The sequence below is a fragment of the Scyliorhinus torazame genome, chromosome 12 (genome assembly GCF_047496885.1).
Source record: "Scyliorhinus torazame isolate Kashiwa2021f chromosome 12, sScyTor2.1, whole genome shotgun sequence".
NCBI lineage: Eukaryota > Metazoa > Chordata > Chondrichthyes > Carcharhiniformes > Scyliorhinidae > Scyliorhinus > Scyliorhinus torazame.
In genome coordinates this window covers 59,013,705-59,039,743 of record NC_092718.1, presented here as the reverse complement: position 1 = coordinate 59,039,743, position 26,039 = coordinate 59,013,705, and positions in this window count along the sequence as shown.

The following is a 26,039-nucleotide window of genomic DNA, read 5'->3' as shown; positions in this document are numbered from 1 at the left end:
CCATCGAGTCTGCACCAACCCTCCGAAAGAGCACCCTACCTAGGCCCACTTCTCTGCCTTATCCCCGTAACCCCACCTAATCACAGCTATGAACCCCACCTTCCCCCAGCACAGAGACACACACCTTGGTGGGTGTCATTAGTGGACTGGCTTCTGGGGCATGATCTGGTGAGCACCATATAGCTGTCGATGCATATCCAGGGGCGACAGCAGCCAGAGGTTTGTTGGATCCCAGGACCCATCAGATGCCGAGCCTCTGGACATGTTTATCTCGGAGCTGACACAGAAACTAGGGTGCGGCCATGAGATTCACGAGGGGATGTCAATGATACTCCAGTGGCTCAATAGCCGATTGGAGGACTTCCAAAGTCTACAGCGCAGTAATGGCGCCGGCAATGCGTGGCACCGAGGCCAACATTGCTAGGGTGGCGACTGCAGTGGAGAGCCCGCAGCACAACATCAACATCATGGGTTGTGGTGTCCAAGACATGGCTCAGTATGTGACGGCAATGGCTGAGCACCTCGATAACATGTCCCAGACGCAAGTGGACCTTGCCGAGATGCTCCAGAGCGGGTCCCACTCTCAGCTGTACGTTTGTGGAGTGGAACCCCTTTCGGTTCGTGAAGTGCACCTCCTCATGTGGTGTTCCTCATAGGGGGACATGTGCCCGTCGATCACCCACTGGATGTGGGCATCCCAACACCTTTGCACCGAGGTCTGGGAGATCTCCAACAGGCCCCAGTCAGCAGAGTTTCAGGGCAACAATTAGCTGCCACAAGAAGCGGGTGTCTTACCCCAAACCCCCACAGTTTCAGGTGCACCATGATGTGGCAGATAAGTTCTCCCTGGTCAGCCAGAGTCTTCAATGACACACCTGGTCCGGCAGGTCCTCGGATGACAGGAGCTGCTGGTATACACAGCGCATGATGCGGCGCCCACTTCCCACTTTCTCATCGGCTTATTGGGTGGCCGGCTCTCCATCTTCACCTCTGGGGTAGTTTCCACTAGTGCAGGGCCCTCCCTGAGCAGCTCCTGCTCGTACAGCCTCATGGCATCTTCCAGGGCTGCCACGGCAAGGCAGATACCAACCATTCCAGACTGGATAGCGAAATCCATTCTCTGCAGGGGGTAAAGGGCAGACATGTTACCCCCAATCATAATCAGGTCTGGCGGGATACACGGTGGTCCCAGCCTGCATTGCAGGCCCCTGCTCCTGCAACCACAACCCAAAGATGTCCAGGGTAGGTGGTTTGACGTCACTAAATTGCCCCTTAATTGGAAAATATGAATTAGGTACTCTAAATTTAGGAAAAGGAAATGATTGCTGGAGATTCCCTGGAGAATAGATCATTTATATTTAGTTCTAGTTAAGCAGGTCATGTGACATCTTAGTGCGATACAGATGACGTAATTAATGGGAGGAGCCAGTTCTGTCTGCAGTTTTGCAGTTTGGCCAAAGATTTGAGTCTGTTAACCCAGAAGGATTTAAAGTAAAACAGCAATTTTGCTAAATGCTGCTAGGTTGAGCACAAGTGTACTGGTTCTGTTCCTGAAAAGGACTCTCTCTCCAAAGGTCAACACAACTAAGCAAGTAATCCGTTTGCTAACTTTACTTATAAGTGGTATTTGAATTGCATTGTGTTTTGCTTAATTGGAATTCTTCTCCCAGCCTAACTTAAGGAGAACGCAATTTCACACTGATCTGTGCCCCACCATTGAAGAAGGACCAGGTAGGGGATTTAAATGTGGCTGAGTTCTTCTGGAGTCTCCGGGAGCTGTCCGGAAGACAATGTAGACATTATGTGTAGTTACTGCCTCAGGACCCACTCGACATGCCAGGCAGGAGGGCAATGCCTTTGTTTCTCGGATGAGTGCCTGCGCACTCCCAGGTGGGACAGCCTAATGCTGTGAATGGTAAGAGGAGGCCACTACACCGGGTGAAGAAGTCCTAGTCAGAGGTGGAAGCCCAGGTCAGCGGAGATAACATTGTGAAGCGCACATGAATCCATGGCGGCAAAATGTTTAATGATCTTCTGCGCTAGGCAAAGATGAGTATTGAGTTAGCGTGGTACTGTGTGAAGAAGTCTTGAAAGGTGGCTCAGGGTAGTAAGATTCAGAGTAACAGAGACATATATATCTGTGCCTGATAAATCCGCTGCCCTGGCTGAATATAAGGGTGAAGAATGCAATTCTGATGGGCACCTCAACCTGATTCTTAGGGCAGAGGGGGTGGGGGTGGTGTGGGTGCAAAAATGGTGTGGTATTGCAGGTAGAGGATGGACTAAGGAATAAAGGTTCATCAAGGCAGTCTCTTCATCCTTACACTGTGTCTACCTGTGCTCCTCATCAGACCCATCTGTAAAATCTTCCCCTATGGTTTGTGGACCTGCCTCAGTATCCTCATCCTCACGTGGGTTTCCCCTTGCCAGTGCCAAGTTGTGCAAAGTGCAACAGACCATGACGATGAGCGACACGCACTCTGGAGGATATTGCAGGAATCCCCTGGAACAGTCCATGCAATTGGACCTCATCTTCAGCAGCCATTTTTTCTTCTTGACCATCGCCCTTGTGGAGGCATGACACTGATTGCATCTCTCGTCCACCTCTGTTCTACGGTGCCAGAGTGGCATCCTGAGACACTTTTTCAATGGATTCCCTGTGTCACCCAGCAACCAACCATCCAGTTGAGCTGGAGCTACGAACAGCCTTGGCACCTGAGAGTGTGGCAGTGTGTATGCATCATGGGAGCTGCCAGTGTACCTCGCCCAGACTTACTGAATCTGGGTCTTGTGGTCTCATATTATCCAGATAGTCATGGAGTGGTAACCTTTCCTATTCACAAAAGCTGGCTGACCTGCTGGAACCTTGATGGCAACATGGATGTAATCCATGGCATCCTGGATGTTGGAGGGCCTAGCAACAGCTGCAAAACCTCTGACCCAAGACTCAGGAGATCATAGATTCATACAATCCCTAAGGTGCAGAAGGAGGCCATTCGGCCCGATGAATCTGAACCAATCTTCTGAAAGGGCACCAGAGCCCAAGCCCCCACCCTCCCCCCAAAACCTCAGCTAACCTTTTGGACACTACAGGGCAATTTCGCATGGCCAATCCACCTAACCTGCACACCTTTGGACTGCGGGAGGAAACCGGAGCACCCGGAGGAAACCCACGCAGACACGGGGAGAACGTGCAAACCCCACACAGTCACCCAACTCTGGAATCGAACCTGGGTCCCTGGCACCGTGATGCAGCAATGGATTATTAGTGGGAAACAATGCAGGAGCAGGTTACTTGACAGCCCTGCCAAATGGACACATCACAAATAAGACTATCCTGTTTGCAAGTCTGATTTACGATACAGTGGTGATCTGTTTGCAACCTTGGTGTCACGTTTGACTTTGACATGATCTTCTGGCTACATAGTAAGGCAGCACGGTAGCACAGTGGTTAGCACAGTTGCTTCACAGCTCCAGGGTTCCAGGTTCGATTCCCAGCTTGGGTCACTGTCTGTGCGGAGTCTGCACGTTCTCCCCGTGTCTGCGTGGGTTTCCTCCGGATGCTCCGGTTTCCTCCCACAGTCCAAAGATGTGCAGGTTAGGTGGATTGGCTATGATAAATTGCCCCTTAGTGTCCAAAAAAAAAGAAGCTTAGGTGGGATGACTGGGATAGGTTGGAAGTGTGGGCTTAAATGGGATGCTCTTTCCAAGGGCCGGTGCAGACTGGATGGGCCGAATGGCCTCCTTCTGCACTGTAGATTCTATGATATCCGCACCATTCCATGGGAATACACCTGGACTCAAATGAACACCATGTTGGGTTCCCACATTCTACTCTTTTTAAACTTGAGGTCATTCAGAACTCTGCTACATGTGCCTTAACTCACATCCAGTCTCATTTGCCCACCACCTGGCTAACCTACGTTGGATCACTACTAAGGAATAGCTTGATTTGAAAGTTCTCATCCCCGTTTTCAAATCCTCCTGTAGCCATTCTCTACCCTCTATTCCTGTAATCTCCACCCCTATGGCCCTCCAGAATATCTGCAGCCCAGATTAATTCTTTAAATTCTGCCTCTTAACCATCTCCAATTTAATCGCTCGATCATTGGTGATCATTCCTTCAGCTGCCAAAGCTTTAAGCTGTGGAATTCCTTACCTTACCTCCTCTCCCTATCTTTCTCATTTTCATCCTTTAATGACAGAATCACAAGATCACAGAACCTTTATCGCGAAGGGGGAGGCCATTCAGCCATCGAATCTGCACTGGACCTCTGAAATTGCATCCTGCCTAATCCCAATTCCCCTAACGTATCCCTGTACCCTTTCATGTTCTTTCTTTTCATAGAATCATAGAATTTACAGTGCAGAAGGAAGCCATTCAGCCCATCGAGTCTGCACCCGCCCGTGGAAAGAGCACCGTACTTAAGCCCACTCCTCCCCCCTATCCCTGTAAAACCAGCAACCTGACCTAACCCTTTGGACACTAAGGGGCAATTTAGTGTGGCCAATCCACCTAACCTGCACATCTTTGGACTATGGGAGGAAACCGGGGCACCCAGAGCAAATCCACGCAGACATGGGGAGAACATGCAGACTCCACACAGACAGTCATGCAAGGCCGAATTGAACCTGGGTTGCTGGAGCTGTGAGGCAGCAGTGCTAACCACTGTGCCACCATGCCGCCCGATAGCAATCCAATTGCCCGATAGATCGAAGTCCAATCCCCAGATGTATGGGAGCCATGTATGGAAGTATGGAAGCCATACATAACCTGCACATCTTAGGACTGTGGGAAGAAACTGGACTACCCGGAGGAAACCCACGCAGACACGAGGACAACATGAAAACTCCACACAGACAGTCACCCGAGGTCGGAATTAAACCCGGGCCCCTGGCACTGTGAGGCAGCAGTGCTAAGCACTGTACCACTGTGCCGCCTAACTGTCTCATACAAGTTCAACATGATTTCCTTACTCTTATACTCAATGCCCCTATTAATATACCCAAAGATGCCCCTATATGCTTTGTTGACTGCTCTCTCAACATGCCAAGCCACCTTCAATGACTTGTGTACAAATACACTGAGGTCCCTCTGTCCCTGCACCTCCATTAGAGTTTCTCTCTGCATAGTTTTCCTGCCAAAATGAATCACCTCACACATAATATTTTATTCCAAGAGCTAGAATATTGCTTACAAGTCTGTTGTGTATCACTATGTCAAAAACCATTTGAAAATCTATATGCACCACATCGGCAGCATTGGCCTCATCAACCTTCACTGTTCCCACCTCAAAAAAGTCTAGCAAGTTAACTAAACAGGATTTTCCCTGAATGAGACCATGGGCGCAATTCTCCCATCGGGAGTCTAAGTGCCGATGCTGGAGTGAAAGCTGGATTGTTTCACTCCGGCGTCAGAGGCCGCTCCCAGCCCCCTATTCTCCTGCCCCTGGAGGCTAGGAGCGCGTCGCGTCACTTATGCGCGGCGGGTCTTTTACGCGGCGCCGCGTAAATGACGTCACCCGCGCATGCGCGGTTGCCGTCCTCCCCTAGGCCGCCCCGCAAGAAGATGTCGGATGGATCTTGAGGGGCGGTGGAGGAAAGGAGGTCAGAGAGCCGGCCCGCCGATCGGTGGGCACCGATCGCGGGCCAGACCCCATTTGAGGCCCCCCCGGTGCAGGAACCTCCCTCCCCCCCCCCCCCCCCCCCCCCCCCACAGGCCGCCCCCCCCACATTCTCACACTGTTCCCACCGGCAGCAACCAGGTGTGGACGGCGCTAGCGGGGATCCGTCGTATTGGGCAGGCCGCTCGCTCGTTGCAAACGGCGAGCGCCGATTCTCCGAGCGGCCTGCCATGATTCTTGCCGCGCCGGTTTGGGGGGGGTGGGAGAATTGCGTGCGCGCGTCGGGGCGGCGTGGTGGGACACGTGCGGCGCCTCGGCAATTCACCCACCCGGCGTGGGGGGGGGGGAGAATTTTCCCCCATGTTGGCTTTCCTCAATTATCCTGCAATTGTCTGAGTGACTGTTGATTTTGTCCCAAACTATAGTTTCCAGAAGTTTCCCTACCTCTGATGTCAAACTGACTGGCCTGTAGTTTCTGGTTTTATCCTTGCATTCCATTTGTGAACAAGTGAGTAATATTCACAATTCTCCAGTCCCCGCTGCCACCTCATGGGGCGCGATTCTCCACTCCCGTGACTAAGTGCCCACGCCGTCGTGAACGCCGTCGAGGTTCACGACGGCGCGAAATGTCCCCGGTCTCGACCGATTCAGGGCCCGACAATGGGCTAGGATCGGGGCCGCGAGAAACTCGGGGGGTGTGTCGCTAAAGCAGCGTCATCAGCGTGCGGCGGGCATTTGCGCCGCATAAAAGTGGCGGCGCATCATCCGCCGCCTAACTGGCGTCACCCGCACATGCGTGGTTGCCGTCCTCCCCGAAGCCGCCCCGCAAGAAGATGTCGGATGGATCTTGCGGGGCGCGGAGGAAAGGAGGTCCTCCTTCAGAGAGGCCGGCCCGCCGATCGGTGAGCACCGATCGCAGGCCAGACCACTTTTGAGTCCTACCCCGATGAAAGAGCCCCCCTCGCCCCCCCCACAGGCCGCCGCCCCCCCCCCCCCCCCAGCGTTCCCGCGATTTTGCCGCCGACAGCGACCAGGTGTGGATGGCGCTGGCAGGAATCCGTCGTTTTGGGCAGGCCGCTCGGCCCAACCGGGCCTGAGAATAGCAGAGGTGGTGGAGAATCGCCATTTTGGGTGTATCGGGCGATTCACCGGACTGTGCCGCGCAGAACTAGATAATGCCGATCTTAACGCTTGGGTGCATCGCGGGAGGGCGTCGGACCGGCGTCGCATGAAAAAATGGCGCCCCAGGCGATTCTCCCAAACAGCGCGGCATCGGAGAATCGCGCCCCATGTGTCTAAGGACAACTGGAAGATTATTATCAGTGCCTCTGCGATTTCCACTCCCACTTCCCTCAGAACCCTTAAATACATATCCTTTGGTCCTGGTACCTCATCATTTTATGTGAAGAGCCTTTCCAGCACCGCCTCCTTCCCAACTGTAAATTCTTCTCATGTACCAGTGACCTCCTCTCACCTCGGCCTAGGTAGCATCTTCTTCATTTATTAAGACAGATGCCAAGTACTTGTATAATACCAGTGCTACTTTTTCCTGCCTCCATTTGCAAGTCCTATTTTTTATCCCTAATTAGATTTACTCCTTCTTTTGCCAGCCTTTTATTGTTTATATTCTTATAGAAAACCTTGATATTCCCTTTATGTTAACTGCCTGTTTCTTTCCATGCTCTCTCCTTGATTTTCTTATTAGTTTTTTTCACTTCCTCTCTGGTCCTCCTATATTCAGCCATATTCTCCATTGTTTTTTAACCTGACATCTGTCATATGCGCAGATCTTCATTTGTTCTTTCACCCCATCTCTCTCGACATCATGGATTTATCATTCCTACCTTTCCTTTTCATGGGGATATACCTTGCCTGCAATACGTTTCCTTTGAAAGGAGCCCATTGTTCAGCCATTGTCTTTTCTGCCAACATCTGATTCCAACTCACTGGACTCAAATTCATTCTCGAAGTTGGCTTTCCCCCAATCAGTTATCGCTGCTCTGGATTGTTCCCTGTCCTTTACCATGGACAGCCTAAATTTTATGATACAATGGTCACTATTTCCTCAATGCCTTCCCATTGTTATTTGATCCACTTGGGCCAATTCATTCCCAGAACCAGGTCCAGCAGTGCCTGCCTGAGTCGACCTGCCCAGTTTGATTTTGAACAAAGCTGGACTGTTAACTGTTCCCTGCTACATTCCCCAGGGCAAAACCTCCACCAATCAGAGTCCATTTGCCAACCAATCAGTTCTGTCTTCTCATGCAGTATCAATTGCTATTCCCCAGTTACAGTAGGTAATTTTTTGTGAGCTGTCTTGATGAGTGCAAGACGAAAAGCTTTGGTAGCATGTCTCTTTTTACACAGCGACACTCAAATTACGTTAAAGGTGCTGTTTAATTGCTAATTGCTGTTGGGCCAGGACAAGGCAGTCAATTTATGCTTGAGAAGGAGAAAGTGAAGCAGTGAGTCCAATTTCCTCGCTGAATCTGTGCCTAGTTTGCTATGGGCCGACACAGATCCATTTCCACTGAGGCAAGAGTGAATCAGTGGTAGGTGTTGCATTTGGAACACTGCAAATATCTGGGATGTTCTGATATTATGGCTAGAATTTTAAGGATAGCGAGTGATCGGTGCTTGCCACCCCGAGAGTTGGAACCTAATGCGCAGCCGCGGCCCTCGAACCCCCACTGCCATCCAACACTCAATTGAGCCTTGATTGGCATTGAGCAGGACTTCCGTCCACCCTTGGAATCAGGTTGACCAACAACCTGGCCAGGTACAGCACTGCAATGGCCAGAAGTGGTATTACAGCGCTCTGCCTGGGACCAAGTACCGGGACCTTTGGAAAGGTAAGTCCCAGCGGCCCCAGAGGCAGGAGGGTAAGGGACTCCCAGGGGCAGGGGATTGGGGGTGGGGGCGATCGCAGCGTCAGTGAGTAGGCCCGGGGGAGGGGGGGGGGGGCGGAGTGGTCCTGAAGTTCCAATGCCCCTGAGGGGAGGACATGCCAACTCTGAGGGGGCCTTCAGCATGAGGCATCCTGTCCAAGGTGGGGAAAAGTTTAAATTTCACTTTCTCATCTTACCCGCTCCCATCGGCCTAAAAATTGAGGCTGGGTGGGATAAGGCCCATAGGTGGCCACATAAGGGCCTTAATAGGTGCAGGAACAGGGTTCCGACCCAAGGCCCTGCTTGCCCAAACGTGAAATTGCATCTGGGTTTGGCGTGCGAGTTCCCCGGGAAGAATCCAGCCATTCAACTTTATGCCCCCGCCTCAGAACCCACCTTGGGGGGAATAGGGTGGGGGGGGGGGGGGGGGGGGGCGGGAGCGTAAACCTCTGACCTCTGTTTCCTGCCCAATCATGTGGATAAGGAAAATAATTTGGAATGAGGCAAAGAGTATGTTGTAATATTGGTTCTATTGCAATGATGAGATCTTGAGATGGATCGTTTACGGTAAGTCTTTAACTATTCATAGGTCCCTGGTTACTCACATGTGTGGTGCTGCTCCCATGCAGGTAGGCTGCTCCTCAAGTGTTCTCTCTGAGTCTATTACCATGTGGCACTACACATCATACGGTGAGCTACACCAATTTGCAGTTTCACGTTAACCTTTGCTCTGTCAAGCACCTTTACATTACAGTGACGTGCTGGCACATAATCCAACAGTGGGACGCTTACTGTAATCTGCCTGGGATACATTATCATATACACAATTGGAAATTAGGTTCTGCTCAAGGTTTGGCTGGATTCCTCCCGGGGAACCCGCACGCCCAAACCCAGGTCCAAACGCAGAATCTCATAGATTTTAATCTCAGTACCATTAATTGATTTTTCAGCTTACTTAACAGGTATCTCGCCTCAGACTGAGGCCATCATGATGTGGAATTTCAATGAGACCCAGAACAGAGTGTGAGTCACTTCCACCATCTTGTACATGGTCTGAATGCAGGATGTTTACACTTCTACTCCAGGGGATGAAGTGTGGAAGGAAGACAAGGTAGGTGACATGGTGACACAGGGGTTGGCACTGCTGCCTTACATGCCAGGGACCCGGGTTCAATTCCGATCTTGGGTGACTGTCAGTGTGGGGTTTGTACTTTCTCCCCCTGTCTATGTGGGTTTCCTCCGGGTGCTCTGGTTTCCTCCCACAGTCCAAAGACGTGCAGGTTACGTGGATTGGCCATGATAAATTGCACCTTAGTGTCCAAAGGTTAGGTGGGGTTACGGGATTAGGGCAGGGGAGTGGACCAGGGTGGAGTGCTCTTTCAGAGGGTCAGTGAAGACTCAATGGGCCGAATGGCCTCCTTCTGCACTGTAGGGATTTAGTCGAGGTGTAGTCTGAGAACAAGCAGCTGAAGGATTCTATTCAGTGGATGCACAATAAGAATTTAACCCTGAGCGATGGCTGCTACTGTGTGTCAATGGTGGAGGGAGTGAATGTTTGTGGATGGGGAGCCAATTAAGAGAGACTGCTTTGTCCTGGGTGGTGTTGAGCTTCTTGAGTGTTGTTGGAGCTGCAGTCATCGAGCCAAGTGGACAGTATTCCATCACACTCCTGACTTGTGCCTTGTAGATGGTGGACAGGCTTTGAGGAGTCAGGAGGCGAGCTATTTGCTTCAGGATTCCTAGCCTCTGACCTGCTCTTGTAGCCACAGTATGTATATGACTAGACTAGTCCAGTTCCTGGTCAGTGGTAACCCTCAGGATGTTACAAAGATCAATTGCAATGGCTTTTCTTCCTTTCCTGCAAATCTATTGTTTTTCCTACACCCCCGGGTCACATTCTCTACTCCTCTCACCCGCTAATCTACCTCCTTCTATCACTCCAACCTCTCGTAGTCAACCCTACCCACCGCTAAAGCTGCTCACTGCCTTGCAGAGGTTGAATACCAACTATCTGACACTACGTCATCACCTTGGACCCTGACCCTGTTTTAGATTGTCAAGATTTGTTTAAAAATCAATTTTTCCGAAACATCGAAACCTAAGCATCTGTATCTCTGCTGCCTCCTTTAAATGCCTAGGATTAGACGATTAAGCCCAGCAGATTTGTTGGTTTATCTTGCCACACATTTTTACAGGTTTTATTTCCCCAGTAATATTAATTAATTCCAGTTCTCCACTCTCATTAAACCTTTGCTTGGTTCACTGTAACGTCTGGTGTACCCTTTGTGAAAACAGACACGGAATATTTGTGTAACCTCGCTGCCGTTTTCTTAATCCTTGTTAGAATGTCTCCAGTCTCTGCCTCAAGGGGACCCACATTTACTTTTCCTACACTCGTCCTTCTTCCAAACGTGCGAAAGCTCTCACAATCTGTTTTTAAATTTCTTGCTGGTTCACTCAAATTCTATTTTCGACCTCTTGGATAGCAGGGTAGCACAGTGGTTTGCACTGCTGCTTCTCAGCTCCAGGGTCCCAGGTTCGATTCCCGGCTTGGGTCACTGTCTGTGCAGAGTCTGCACGTTCTCCCCGTGACTGCGTGGGTTTCCTCCGGGTGCCGCGGTTTCCTCCCACAAGTCTCGAAAGACGTGCTTGTTAGGTGATATGGACATTCTGAACTCTCCCTCTGTGTACACAAACAGGCACCGGAATGTGGCAACTAGGGGCTTTTCACAGTAACTTCATTACAGTGTTAATGTAAGCCTACTTGTGACAGTAAAGATTATAATTATAATAATTATCAATTTCTCAGTCCTCCTTTGCTGATTACTGAAACTCTTACAACCTCAGGTTTTGGATCATTTTTCCAGCGGTGTTTCATTCCGCGAGGGAATATATATTCGTTGCGATTTATTAATGATTTGTTTCAATTTTTTGTTCTGCTTATCGATCTCAGCTGTGGGTGACTGTCTCTGTGGAATCTACACGTTCTCCCCATGTCTGCGTGGGTTTCCTCCGGGTGCTCCGGTTTCCACCCACAGTCCAAAAGATGTGCAGGTTAGGTGGGTTGGCCATGCTAAATTGACCCTTAGTGTCCAAAGATGTGCTCATTTGGTGGGGTTACAGGGATAGGGTTGAGGGGTGGGCTTAGGTAAGGTGCTCACTCAGAGGGTTAGTGCAGGCTCAATGGGCCGAATGGCACTGTAGGGATTCTATCATATACTTGAATCCAATTTCCCAATCTGCCACAGTCAACACACCCCTCATTGCCTCTATAGTTATCTTTGATTAAATTTGAGATACTAGATTCAGAATTCATCACCTATCTCTCAAACTTAATATGAACTCCCATCATGCTGTGATCGTTTTTCCCCACAAGATTATTTCTTACGAGATAATTTTACAGAGCAGACATTGGAGGAAGAATGTGTTTTAGGGTTGACAGCTGTGATTATATGTATCCCTGGAAACTTCATCACATCATCCCCCCCGCCCCCCCCCCCCCCCCCCCCCCCCCGCACCCCCCCCCCCCCCCCCCCCCCCCCAACCACCACCACCACCACGCCGCTCCAACCATGAGTCAATCAACACATCCATCCTTGTGATACATGGCATTCCTACGCCAATTGCAAAGCAAAAAGACTCTTTACCCAACTGGATGATGCTTGACTGTGAGTCAGGAAAACAGTCTTTATTTCCCCCACTTTCAATACTTTAAGTCTGATAAAGAGAAATGTCCAAAGAACATGACAAAATATAATTTTTGATGTTCCAATGATTTTTCTCCAGGGTCGTACACAGCAGTGTCCTGGAGATTGATCTTCAATTCCTGGAGACTCTAGGTCAATCCTGGAGTTTGTCAAGGAGTAACAAAGAAAGACTTGTGTTGACTGTAGACCATCCTGAAGCTCCTTACAGCTAATTAAATACTTTTTGAAGCATTGTCACTAATGTAATGGAGGAAATGTGCAGCCAATATGTGAACAGCACGATCCTGCAATGAGAAGCCACTAATTTCTGAGCTCCTGAGAGTCGGATTTGGGGGGTACTAGAGAATCCCTCTGGGATGTTCTCAGCAAGTTATGGTAAATTTGTGCCAAATTTAGCAATACGATTAAACCCTTTACATACGTTGCTATGTCTCAAACAGGCACAGCATTGGTCAGAAGAATGTGGAAATGCAGACAGTGAAGTGAAAGAAGCTTCACTGAAGTCAGAGCTGTTGGTTCATTATAATCCCAAGATGCAGTTGCAACGGGCTCACGCGGCATCACTCTTTGGTGGCGGTGCAGTCATCTCGCACATGTCTTCAGGAGAGGAATGACCAATAGCATTTACTTCACGCACTCTTATTAGCACAGAAACAAATTACGCTCAGCTAGAAAAAGAAGCTTTGAGTATCATTTTCGGTGTAAGGAAGTTCCACCATTATCTTTATGAACATCATTTTACCCTTTTGATGAATCATTAACCCTTGACTACAATCTTCAGGACATATAAAGGTATACCTTCTTCAGCAGCTAGTAGGTCATTGCAAAGGTGGTCATTAATATTGTCGGCTCACACTTACGATATCCAATATCATAATTCAGGGCAGCATGCAAATGCTGATGCTCTATCACAATTGCCGTTACAAGTCAAGCATGATCCTGAAGAATATTTCATTAATATTTTGTATTTCCCGCTCGCGGATAGTGTCCCCGTGACTTCATCTCAAGTTCAAAAATACACCTGGGGAAGGTGATGGACTTAGTCCAAAAAGGAATGCTGTCAGATGTTCATCGGAAAAATTCAGACCTCAAGCCCTATGTCACATGAAGACTTGAGTTGACAGTACAGAATGAATTTCTATAATGGGGAATCCGTGTGATTATTCCTCTGTGCCTGCATAGTCCTTGACAGACTGCATGAGGGACACCCTGGTGCGGTAAGAATGAAGGAACTGGCACCTATTCATTGTTGGTGGCCAGGATTAAATGCTCAAATTGAAGGGAAAGTTGGCCAATGCTAATCTTGGACAAAACTAAGGATTACACCATTACAATCATTACATCCATGGGAATGGATGACACAGCCATGGCAGAGAATACACATCGATTATGCTGGTCCACAGGAGGGTCACATGTTCTTAGTGATTGTGGACGTACACTTTAAATGGTCGGAAGTCGCAATAATTACGGACTCAACCTGCAGGTTTACCTTTAGAGAATCCTGGGCTAGGACTCCCAAGTCCCTTTGCACTTCAGCATTATGAATTTTGTCACCGTTTAGAAAATAGTCCACGCCTCTATTCTTTTTTCCAAAGTGCAAGACCTCGCACTTGCCCACGTTGAATTTCATCAGCCATTTCTTGGACCACTCTCCTAAACTGTCTAAATCTTTCTGAAGCCTCCCCACCTCCTCCATACTACCTGCCCCTCCACCTATCTTCGTATCATCGGCAAACTTAGCCAGAATGCCCTCAGTCCCGTTATCTAGATCGTTAATATATAAAGAGAACAGCTGTGGTCCCAACACTGAACCCTGCGGGACACCACTCGTCACCGGTTGCCATTCCGAAAAAGAACCTTTTATCCCAACTCTCTGCCTTCTGCCTGACAGCCAATCGTCAATCCATGTTAGTACCTTGCCTCGAATACCATGGGCCCTTACTTTACTCAGCAGTCTTCCGTGAGGCACCTTATCAAAGGCCTTTTGGAAGTCAAAATAGATAACATCCATTGGCTCTCTTTGGTCTAACCTATTTGTCAGCTCCAGTCTAATCTCCTCCCCTTATCTTAAGAGCCAGTGCAATTTATAGTACTTTCCCTTAGCTCCCTCTCGTGGCTAGGCTTAACATAACATTAACTCTTCATATGCTATACATTTGTATAACGTCACATCCCCTTTCTTTGAGAAAAATGTTGTTGATACATTTTCTTGTTTACAGTATTATACAGCATGTTGTAGCCATCTGGGATGGCCACTTCCAACTAGGTACAGAGAAACTCGCAAAGCCTGGTGGGTAAAATGGACAAGCCAAGACTCAGGCAGGCTCAGAGCCTGAAATGCATATTTGTCAGCAAAAAGTCCAGACGGTATCGAAACTCCGACCAATTAGCATTTTAATGGGGCCGATTAACATTTGATGGCCCATCTTCACCAAAACAAAGGACTGGTACTCAAGCAACCGGGACAGTCCCAGACATTTTGGCGCCACTCCCTGTTCAAGGAAAATGCAAACAACGGGGTCAGTAACCGCTTGGGACACGCCCAGCCATCCAGACCCCGCCCACTTATTGTTAGCCAAAATCGAGCTAGAGGAATAGAGGAATCGAATGGAGTGATCAGGGATCACCCAATTAGCAAGGCCCAAATCGAAGGACCACCCAAAAGAGTGCGAAAAAACCCAGAGTATAAGAAGAAAAGTTCGCCATATGTTCGCTCTCTCTTGGCGCTCTCTTGGCCTTGGTACCCCGGTCACGGCCATCGCCAATTGCAGCAACACCAGAAGCGAGTCCAAGTTCAACGCCCGCCACCAGACGGATGAGCCCAGCTGAGCAGCAGTTACTCCTTCGAACCCGAGAGATCCAGAATTGAACAGCGGCCACTGTTTTCTGACCTAAGCCGGGTGCCCGAAGTTAAGTACAGGTTGTCTTAGTTGATAAGTGTAGTTAACTAGTAGTGTTTATGTTGCATGTGTAATTGTGTGTGAATAAAGTACCCTTTACCTTGAACTAACTAACTGGTGTTTGGCTCTTTGATCGATAGCTGTGATTGAAACTTGTGGTGGTATCATTCGATACCTGGCGACTCTAAGCATTCGGACATACAAAGAACAAAGAACAAAGAAATGTACAGCACAGGAACAGGCCCTTCAGCCCTCCAAGCCCGTGCCGACCATGCTGCCCGACTAAACTACAATCTTCTAAAAGAACAGGAAGGGCAAACTCACTGATTGCCATAATTGGAACAGAGCCACAGAAAAGGCAGAGTAAATGAAACTCGCAATAGTTATTAGCGACATCTGACGGGACTCGACCCAGAAGTGACCGTGTCACTGCGAGAGAACCCACAAAAGCATTTGAATTAGAATCCAAATTGGCAAAGTAAAATAAACCTCACGCGAAACCAGTATTGATCAAACCTCCAGAATTCGGAAGTGTGTAATTTGCATGCGTACTAACAAAGGGATACAAGGTAAACTCGATAGATTTTGTTGTGCGAAACTTTCGGGAGTTGCGTAAACCGGAAAATAGCTTAAGCCGTACCCGTGTTTGCACCACCGCTTTATTCCCCCTTGTTCCAAATTTCCGGTCGAGACAGAAGTATTTGTAGGGATGTCCGTGAAGGCAATGGAACGCCTTATGCATCTACAAGAGCCCGAGGTAGCAGCGACCAATAGATCAGAACAGTGTCCCATTTGGGAAGAAGAGATCAGGAAGTACCTAAAGGGGAAAGGATGGCCCCTATGGTCTGAGTTTTGCGCGAATGAAGAGACAGGTCCTGGCAGCATAGGACAGACTTGGTGGGACAGCCTGATCCCGATCCATAAAAAGAGTTTGACTAAGGTTCGTAAGCCAATGGCAATTGTGTCCTGTCTGACACAATTGCGAGGCACAGAGGAGGTCGTGAGGACGCTCCACAAGCAGCTAGAGGAGAAGGAGGAAAGTAGAGAGGGAGATTTAATTGAAAGCGAGAGATTAAATGAACAGCTCCGGGAGCAGTTAGCAGCGAAGGACAAGGAAATCGATGATGTCAAGAGGGCACATCGATCCTCTCTCACCCACCTTAGCAGCTTCCAAATCCAATACGATAAGGCCTACAAGGACACACGACATGCTGTAATGGTAAGAGAAGAGACAGAGAATCAGGTACAGCAGTTAAAGAAACAGTGCGATGATCTAAAAGCTGCCCTCCGAGCACTCCACAGTTCCACCACGGAACAGAGACAGAGTTCGGTGGACCATGCCAAATGCAGGCAGCAAATTGCAAGGTTGCAATCCCTGCTATCAGTTCAAAATGGGTTTAGAGACACCTTTGGCCCACAGCTAGACCAGGAAGATGGCCCCGATTGGCAGGAACTCAGTGAAACGGCCCAACGGTATGTAAGCGAGACCGAGAATCAGAATAGAGCCCCCCAGGCCCCGAAAAGAAAAGCACCCACACCACCGACTGCACAGGCAGCACCCAACCCAATGAACCCCATCACCACACAGCGCAGGGTTACCACAGGAGACCAGCCCGATTTCGTGTACACCACCCCATTATCGATCACCCAGTTCCGAGATGCCCGCGAGAAGATAGATACGTTCCACCCCACATCGGACCCACATCACATTTTTTCAAGCCCAACTGAAGACAAGCCAAAGGAATCGCCTCGTCCAAGCCCGAAGAAAAAAGGTTTATGCGCTGACCTTCAGGATCATTGTAGCCGAACAGAGATTAATAATGCTGCACGGCCACAGAAGGATGCTGAGGATTTGCTAACGAAATTAATTGAATGTTTAACTTGCAAGGAGCAGACTGAGAATTGCCAGTGTTTTAGTACGGATCGAAAAAATGGACAAGACATTGATCCTCAGGTAATGGAAATAACACAACCTGAATCATATCTACAGCAGGGACAAATGTCTCCCTTCAACACAACACCGCAAAATCCCAACTTCGGAGACCAGCAGTTAGTCAGTAATGACTCTTCAAACCTGGAGGGGAACATTAATTGCATTGAACCTATACACACTCCACTGATTATTGAGCAGAACATTGGAGCAAGAATCCTGAGGACACCGACATCGAGTAGCCAGATAACGAATTTAAAACCCACAGCAGTTTCAAGTGAACCAAGTGTGCTTTCCACTAATGGTGAAGATGCAGATAAGGTCGACCCGATTATCCATTGTACCACACTAACCCCAGTGATTAAGCAGTTATGTATGGGGAGTATAATGTGGGCAATTGAGAACAGTAAAAGAGAGACTGTGACCATGCCAGTCCCAGCAAAATCAGACCCAGAGACCATGAAGGCATGTACATTAAACAAAGTTACATATGAGGTACCTGAGAAGAAAAGTGAAACGGAATGTTCTTTGGAAAATGGTACAATGTCGATAGAAACAGTGGATCCTATATTCGAGACCATACATATGGGAGAATTTGGGGGTAATAAACAAGGTTCTGCAATGTCTGGGGGAAGATTTAAAGTTCCAAAGAAGAAAAGCCCAAATGAAGGACAATGGCAAGACAATGACAGTCCACCGACATGGTGTGCACCACCAGATGAAAACTCTGACAATTTACCCAACCCTAGTGAACAGCAAGCTGCTAATGACGATCTATCCACGGGATGTGAGACGAGTGACGACAGCATCCCACTTCCCATGCAAAAGGTGCAAGGTGACAGACCTCGCCTAGTGCGTACCGAGGCACTCAACGATCACGGTGGGACCACTGACGACTGCGGTGGCGGCGCACCGCTTCCACCCTCGATGGCTCGAGCCTCTCCACTGGTTGGTGCATTCCTGCATGTTCCGACTCCAGAAGTGCAGCTTCAGGGAATCTCGGCTGCCTCCAGTGAACCTGTTGGGACTCCGGACGGGGGGCATCGACGGAAGGCAGACCGGACTCCAGATGGGGAGCAGCCAAGCGCCGACTCTGATTTGCGCACGCCAGACCTTGCTCCGGACGGGCGGTGTCGCGGCCTCGGTGATGGCACGCTCAAGGTGACGGCAGATGCCACGGCGACAGGGAATGGATCGCGTGGCAGTCCCACTGGGTCGGCAGTGGCAACCAGCACCGGCGGTCCAAGATGGACACACCAACTCGCGCCATCGCCAGACGTTGATGCGAGCAACAATTCTCTCTCCAAGGCGACATGCTTCGACGTTTCTCTGCGGAGTCGCCCTTCCGGCACAGCAGGTGGCCGGAACCAGCGTACACGGTCTTGGCCAAATTCCACATCTGGCACAGTCATCGCCTTGCATGATATTAGTGATGGTGCTACTTCGATGGCAACGACCCATCGGCTACAAGATGCCGTCCACCACAAACATAAAAAGAAAACAGACTCCACCTTGTTCCTGGCATGCAGGGCGGATGGATTGGTGCGTAGGCGAAATCAGCGGGCTTTGTGCCGCCTTCCACGCTCGCAACTGCACCGTACGCACACGCCGGATCCTCCACTGGTTCCCAAGGATGACTTCGTGGAGATGCCACGGATCATGCCCCTTCCATCGCCACCAGAACCAAACCACAGCCAGGGCACCACTAACAAAGATGTTGAATGTTATACTTGCACGAAAAAAAAAAAAAAAACCAAGCACTGCACGAAGTACAACAAATGGTAAAGTAGAGACTTCGGCAACAGCATCACCTCCAACAGTCCAAGGTGAACCAGTGTGACCCCAAATCTCCACAGCTGAACCGGCTTGAGGACCAGCCCATTCTTGAGGCGGTCACCCATTAGACTGGACTTATAACGCTGTTAATACGTTCAAAAAGTCAAACACTTCTGTATTATAACCTGTTGTTGTTTATTGTTCCAGATATCGTCTGACCGGACCAATGTTCAAGTTTTTTTTTTTTTTCTCTCGCATCCAAGTTTTGTTATGGTACAACCTTGTTAGTGTGACGCACCCGACATCGCCCCATGTAAATAGTTACGTCATAAACACACGCTGTACACAACACAAACGCACACTCTTAGATTCACTCACGACACAATTATATTTATAACCACGTAGGCACTTGTCTTTGTAAAAAGGGGGATGTCATGATATTCAAACACACACATCATGATAGACACACCAACAGACAAATCAGAACACACAACACCACAACCAATGACAGAAAGATATAAAAGCACAGACACGACCCCTGGTGGTCAGTATTAGCTGCAGAAGAGAACCAGGACACATCTATTGCCAAACACACTCAGGTAGACAGCACGTGCAGAGTATCCAGAACGAACTGTATTATAAGAGTTATAATAAAATAGAGTTGTACCACATACAACTGTGTTGGCTCATCTGTGCACCAGAGCACCCAACACCACACCCAACACAACAACCCCAGCCCGGACACTACATCACACACACACCCAGCCACCGATGCACCCACATGGTGTGAGAACCTCGTCAAGTGGTATTCACTGTCCTGCACAGTGGAAGCCTTACTCGTGATAGCCATATTGTACAGTGTCATTCAGACAATTAGATTGCGAAAATGGAGAAGGAGAGCCTCATACCCTCCAGTATACACATTTAGAGCCCCTTTCCTCGGACTCCAGCAAACCCCACACTCTTTCTGAACCTTTCTCCTTAATAAATTCCACGGTTGTTGTTTTTGTTAATAAAGTTACTTCTCTGTATGTGAATGTTAATGATAGGAAGAAATGTGATGCTGCTATCGGATTTTTTTTGTGTTGTAAGATAAGTTCTTTGATTGTTAAATAGCAGCATGAGTGTAGTCTAGTTAGAGACAGTTAGAGGTTCCCCTTTTTACTGAATGTTAAATGGCCCCCTAGAGATTCTTAGACATGTGTTGTTTAGGGAAAATTGGGTAAATGTTTTTGGACCCATAGGACAGAGCAGAGTAGAACCTGTCCTTGGTTAAGGGTTCCCGGCATTTCAGAGAACAAAGAAGACCCAGTGTAGTGATCCTTCACGCTTCGCGTGACAAGCCAAGCCAAGACTCAGGCAGGCTCAGAGCCTGAAATGCATATTTGTCAGCAAAAACTCCAGACGGTATCGAAACCCCGACCAATTAGCATTTTAATGGGGCCAATTAACATTTGATGGCCCATCTTCACCAAAACAAAGGACTGGTACTCAAGCAACCGGGACAGTCCCAGACATTTCGGTGCCACTCCCTGTTCAAGGGAAACGCATACAACGGGGTCAGTGACCGCTTGGGACATGCCCAGCCATCTAGATCCCCGCCCACTTATTGGCTAAGGAATTGAACGGAGTGATCAGGGATCACCCAATTAGTAAGGCCCAATTCGAAGGACCGCCCAAAAGAGCGCGAAAAAACCCCGAGTATAAGAAGAAGAGTTCGCCATATGTTCGCTCTCTCTTGGCGCTCTCTTGGACTTGGTACCCCGGTCACGGCCATTGCCAATTGCAGCAACACCAGAAGCGAGTCCAAGTTCAACGCTACCAGACGGATGAGCCCAGCTGAGCAGCAGTTACTCCTTCGAACCCTAGACATCCAGAATTGAACAGCGGCCACTGTTTTCTGACCTAAGCCGGGTGCCCGAAGTTAAGTACAGGTTGTCTTAGTTGATAGGTGTAGTTAACTAGTAGTGTTTATGTTGCATGAAGTTTTTATCGTAATACTTCTTTTGCTTACTCTTCAGTTGCTGCATTTTTTTATGCATGACTTGTTCGTCTTTGTTTGGAACTATTAAGAGTTGGTAACGTAGTACATATTCTTCATCCCATCAATAGTTGTGCTGGAGAATGCCCTGATGACAATGGTGTAGCCTTGTATGCTAACAGTGCTAAGTCAAAGTCCTTTCTGTCCTCCATAGCTTTTTTGAGAAGCTGCTTCACAATTCCCACCCCATTCTCAGCTTCCCAGTTTGCCTGCGGATATAGTGGGCTAGAAGTTACATGTGTGAAGTTATAGTCATTGGCAAATTGTAACCACTCCAGGCTGCTAAAACACGGTCCATTGTCTGTAACAATAGTAACTGGCATGCCATGTCTGGCAAATACATTTTTTGTTCCCCATAGAATCGGATAATTTGATAACCTCCGGAGAATTTGAGTAATAGTCAATGATTATCAAATAATCACAGCCTTGAAAGTAAAATATGTCCATGCCGACTTTTTTCCATTGTTGAGTAACTAGTTCACTTTCCACCAAGGACTGCTCACATTGTGCCAGTTGGTGCATTTGGTATATCCGACACTGTTGAATGTAATTGTTCATTTCCTTGTTGATTCCCGTCCAATACACCGATTGCCGTGCTCTTCTTCTACATTTCTCAATGCCTTGATGACCTTTGAGGATTTGTGCGAGAATGTCTTGTATAATACATGATGGGAATTACAATGCAGTCCCTTTTCAATAGAAAGTCATCTATTGTTGTCAGGTCTTCATTGATGTTGTGAAAGTTTGCACATTTCCCTTTAGGCCAGTCAGTATATTGATATTGTATCACTGACTGAAGTGTCATATCTCATAGAGTTTCTGCCTTGATTATTTGTAGTTTAGTATCTGTGACAGGTAGCATTGCTGTGATGAAGTTGGCTTGTGCTTCAATACTGAGTACAACTTTGTTATCCTCGTGCATTGTGGCGCTGGATAACGTATCCGCAAGTACTAAATCTTTTGAACCAGGGAAAGAGTTGGCAGTGTGAATTCTCTGTTTCTGGTTTTGCTGGATACATGCATCTACTCCAATAAGTGAGGGTTTTGTGTCATCCACAATTTCAAAACCAAGTGGAATTTTAATATCACCACTCTGAACTATGAGGCAGCATGAACCTTTTGTTACTATTTCATTCCCATTGTAGTCTGTTAATCTGCAATGTGTCTTTTTATATTTTGGATGGGTTGCTACTTTGCCCAAATCCAATTCTGTTATCAGATTAGCATGTGCGCCAGTGTCCAATTTAAATTGTACCTCTGATCCATTTATGATCAATGTTTCTGTCCAATCTTTATTTCTATTGGTTAGTTGCCTGATTGATTTATCAGCAGTACTGTTTCAATTTGTTTTAATGATTGCTTGATTATGAATTGTCCAGTGAAGTAGGCACAGTGAGATCAATCTTTGATTTAAAAATTTTTTCTTCTTCTTCCTTGTTTTGTAGTGTTGACTTTTTAATGCTGTTTAAATGCCTTTTTTAATTGATTCTGGTTTGTTGTTGTGGTAAATCTGCATTTTGTAGCAAAATGATTGAGTTTGTTACATGTTACACACCTTTTTCCAAATGCAGGACAGTGTTGCTTTAAGTGGGAGTGTCCACAGCGTGCACATGTCATCACGTTGGTGACATCATGCGTAAACCTCTTGTGCGCATGCGCAAATCGGCCAACTTCCGGTTTGCGTCCTTTTTCAAAGTACGAAGTCTTACAACACCAGGTTAAAGTCCAACAGGTTTGTTTCGATGTCACTAGCTTTCGGAGCGCTGCTCCTTCCTCAGGTGAATGAAGAGGTCTGTTCCAGAAACACATATATAGACAAATTCAAAGATGCCGGACAATGCACAGAATGCGAGCATTAGCAGGTGATTAAATCTTTACAGATCCAGCGATGGGGTAACCCCAGGTTAAAGAGGTGTGAATTGTGTCAAGCCAGGACAGTTGGTAGGATTTCGCAGGCCAGATGGTGGGGGATGAATGTAATGTGACATGAATCCCAGGTCCCGGTTGAGGCCGCACTCATGTGTGCGGAACTTGGCTATAAGTTTCTGCTCGGCGATTCTGCGTTGTCGCGGGTCCTGAAGGCCGCCTTGAAGGCTCCTTTTTCAAAGAGCGCATGTGCGAATGGATCCTGCACATGCGCAGAACGTCAAATGTCCGTTTCGTGTTTTTTTCTTACCCCGCTAGTGTTTAAACTGCACCACAGAGGCAATGGCGCTGACCACATTGCTGAAGTTGACGCCTTTTTCACGTGATCTGAATTCAGCATATTCATTGGTGGCTTGCTCATTTGCTTTACAGAGGTTGATGACTTCTTCTACAGTTAAGTTTGTTTTTCTGAGTAAACGTTCCCGCATTTGCTCTTCAAATATGGCAAAAGCAATTTGGCCACACAGGATTGATTCAGTAATTGAGGAAAAACTGCAGGACTGCGCTTGGAATCTAAAATCAGTTAGAAAAGAGTCAAAAGATTCCCCTATTAGCTGCACCCTTTTTTAAAAACATGTATCTCTCATACACCTCATTGACCTGTTTTTTGCAATGGGATTCAAATTTTTCCATTACTTTCTCACACTTATTTTTACCTTCAGTTTCTGAGAAATCACATGATTTAAAGAGTTCAAATGCCTGTGGACCTGCCAGATTTAGTAGGAGGGCTATTTTCCTAGTGTCAGGAGCTGATTCAAGTGCAGAGGAGAGAAAAAAACTTCAAAATGCTGCCTGAAGTTTTTCCAATTTAAACTCAGTGTGCACCGGACACCTTGAAGTTATCTGGCTTTTGCACAATATCCAAGTTGGTCTCGGTTTTTTCTTTGTTCTTTGCAGATTTTCAGATATGTAGTAATGTGCTGATTTATTTTCTTTCTTCTTTCTTACTGCTTGCTTTTCTGGAATACACTCTTGGTACCATGTGGTGATCTTTGTGAGGGGTTTCCAGGATGGAAGGCGTAGTGATCACAAAGATACACAAAGCTCTTTTGAACAACTAAACTTGAGTTCAGTACTTATTCTGAATAGCAAACATACATGTAAGAATTAAACTACACTCACTAACACTATTTCTATCTACTAATTCTGACTATTATATCTTAACTAACTCTGCAATACACTATGAATCTTATCTTTGTCAGCTCCAGTCTAATCTCCTCCCCTTATCTTAAGAGCCAGTGCAATTTAGAGTACTGTCCCTTAGCTCCCTCTAATAGCTAAGCTTCACAAAACATTAACTCTTCACATGCTGTGCATTTGTGTAATGTCACACCCTCCAGTGTCTGATCTCTACCCACAGGTGCCAACCTTCCAATGTCTGCGCCTCTCATCCCCCCATGCCTGATCTCCCAACCGCCCCCCCACCCATGTCCGACTTCACCCAACACCCCAAATCCCATCCACCTAACCTCGACACTTACCTTCTTCTTGGCCTGTTAATTTTGATGGTACCTTTGTACTCACCTGCTGTATGGAAGCTAGTGCCATAAAAAAGGGGTTTGTACTCTTTCACTCTGTTCCTATTATGATTTTGCCACTGGAGCTGGGAAGGCGCTGTGCTGCCGGAAATTCACGTCGCCTGAGTCTGAAAGGTCAGGCGAGATAAGCTCTTAGGAAGTTTAGCGTAAGTAAGTGGGTATGGAGTGGCAATCCGCCGCTGACTGCCACTGTGAGGAAGTTATGGCCCACTGTGTTTAATGATGTGACGTGGAGATGCCGGCGTTGGACTGGGGTGAGCACAGTACAAAGTCTTACAACACCAGGTTAAAGTCCAACAGGTTTGTTTCGATGTCACTAGCTTTCGGAGCGCTGCTCCTTCCTCAGGTGAATGAAGAGGTATGTTCCAGAAACATATAGATAGACAGATTCAAAGATGCCAAACAATGCTTGGAATGCGAGCATTAGCAGGTGATTAAATCTTTACAGATCCAGAGATGGGATAACCCCAAGTTAATTTTTAATGATGTTGGTTGAGGAAACAGAATTCCTCATCACTTTTTTGAAAAAATGCCCATCCAGCTCAGAGGGCAGACGGGGCATTACTACGTCATCTCAAGAGAAAGATGGCTCCTCTGACGGGTAAGTTCTGAGGAGCACATCGTCTGAACGTGAATTGTTACCAGAACTGCAGCAGCTCTAGAAGGATCGGCTTTCCTGTGCGTACTTCACCAAGAAGCTTTGCCTTGTATCATCTGTAAGAAAAATCTAGCAATTGCTTCACATCTCCATGCTCATCCTTTGAATTCAGACATGCGTTCAGACAAATATTGCAAGGATGTACATGTGAAACAAGATTTTGTCCCATTGCATTTGGTTTCCTACTTAAGGCCTCGCCTCCACCCTATTCCAGTAACCCAGTAACCCCACCAACCTTTTTGGACACTAAGGGCAATTTAGCATGGCCAATCCACCTAACCTGCACACCTTTGGACTGTGAGAGGAAACCAGAGCACCCGAAGGAAACCCACGCAGACACGGGGAAAAAGTGCAGACTCCACACAGACAGTGACCCAAGCCGGGAATCGAACCTGGGACCTTGGAGCTGTGAAGCAACTGTGCTAAACACTGTGCTACCGTGCTGAGAGGGTGCACCAAATGGGGCGAAATTCTCCGTAATCGGCGCGATGTCCGCCGACCGACGCCAAAAATGGCGCAAATCAGTCTGGTATCGCGCCGCCCCAAAGGTGCGGAATCCTCCGCATCTTGAGCGGCCGAGCCCTAACCTTGAGGGGCTAGGCCCGCCCCGGACTGATTTCCGCCCCGCCAGCTGGCGGGAAAGGCCTTTGGTGCCCCACCAGCTGGCGCGGAAATGACATTGCCGGGCGGCGCATGCGCGGGAATAGGGATGTACTGCAAAGCTATGACTGAACTGATTTATAGTTATCCAGACGCTGGCAAAAGCAAATTGAAACATGCATGATGGCGGTTTCATTTGTTCCAAAATTGGCTGACTCAGAAATGAAACTGCACTTCGGGAACTGGATTTCAGTCAACCTCGGAGTCTATTCTCCAATGAGAGCCGAAGCACATAACCATGCCACCCCGATCGACAGGCTTTCCACGGACTTGACACAAAGCCCCTGGCCCAGGCAACCATCGCCCAAGAAACCCGACAGTTTCAATGGGATTTCAATGTTTTTCAGCCTCCCGCCCCCCGCCCCCCCCCTCCACAGCCATGGCGCCCAGA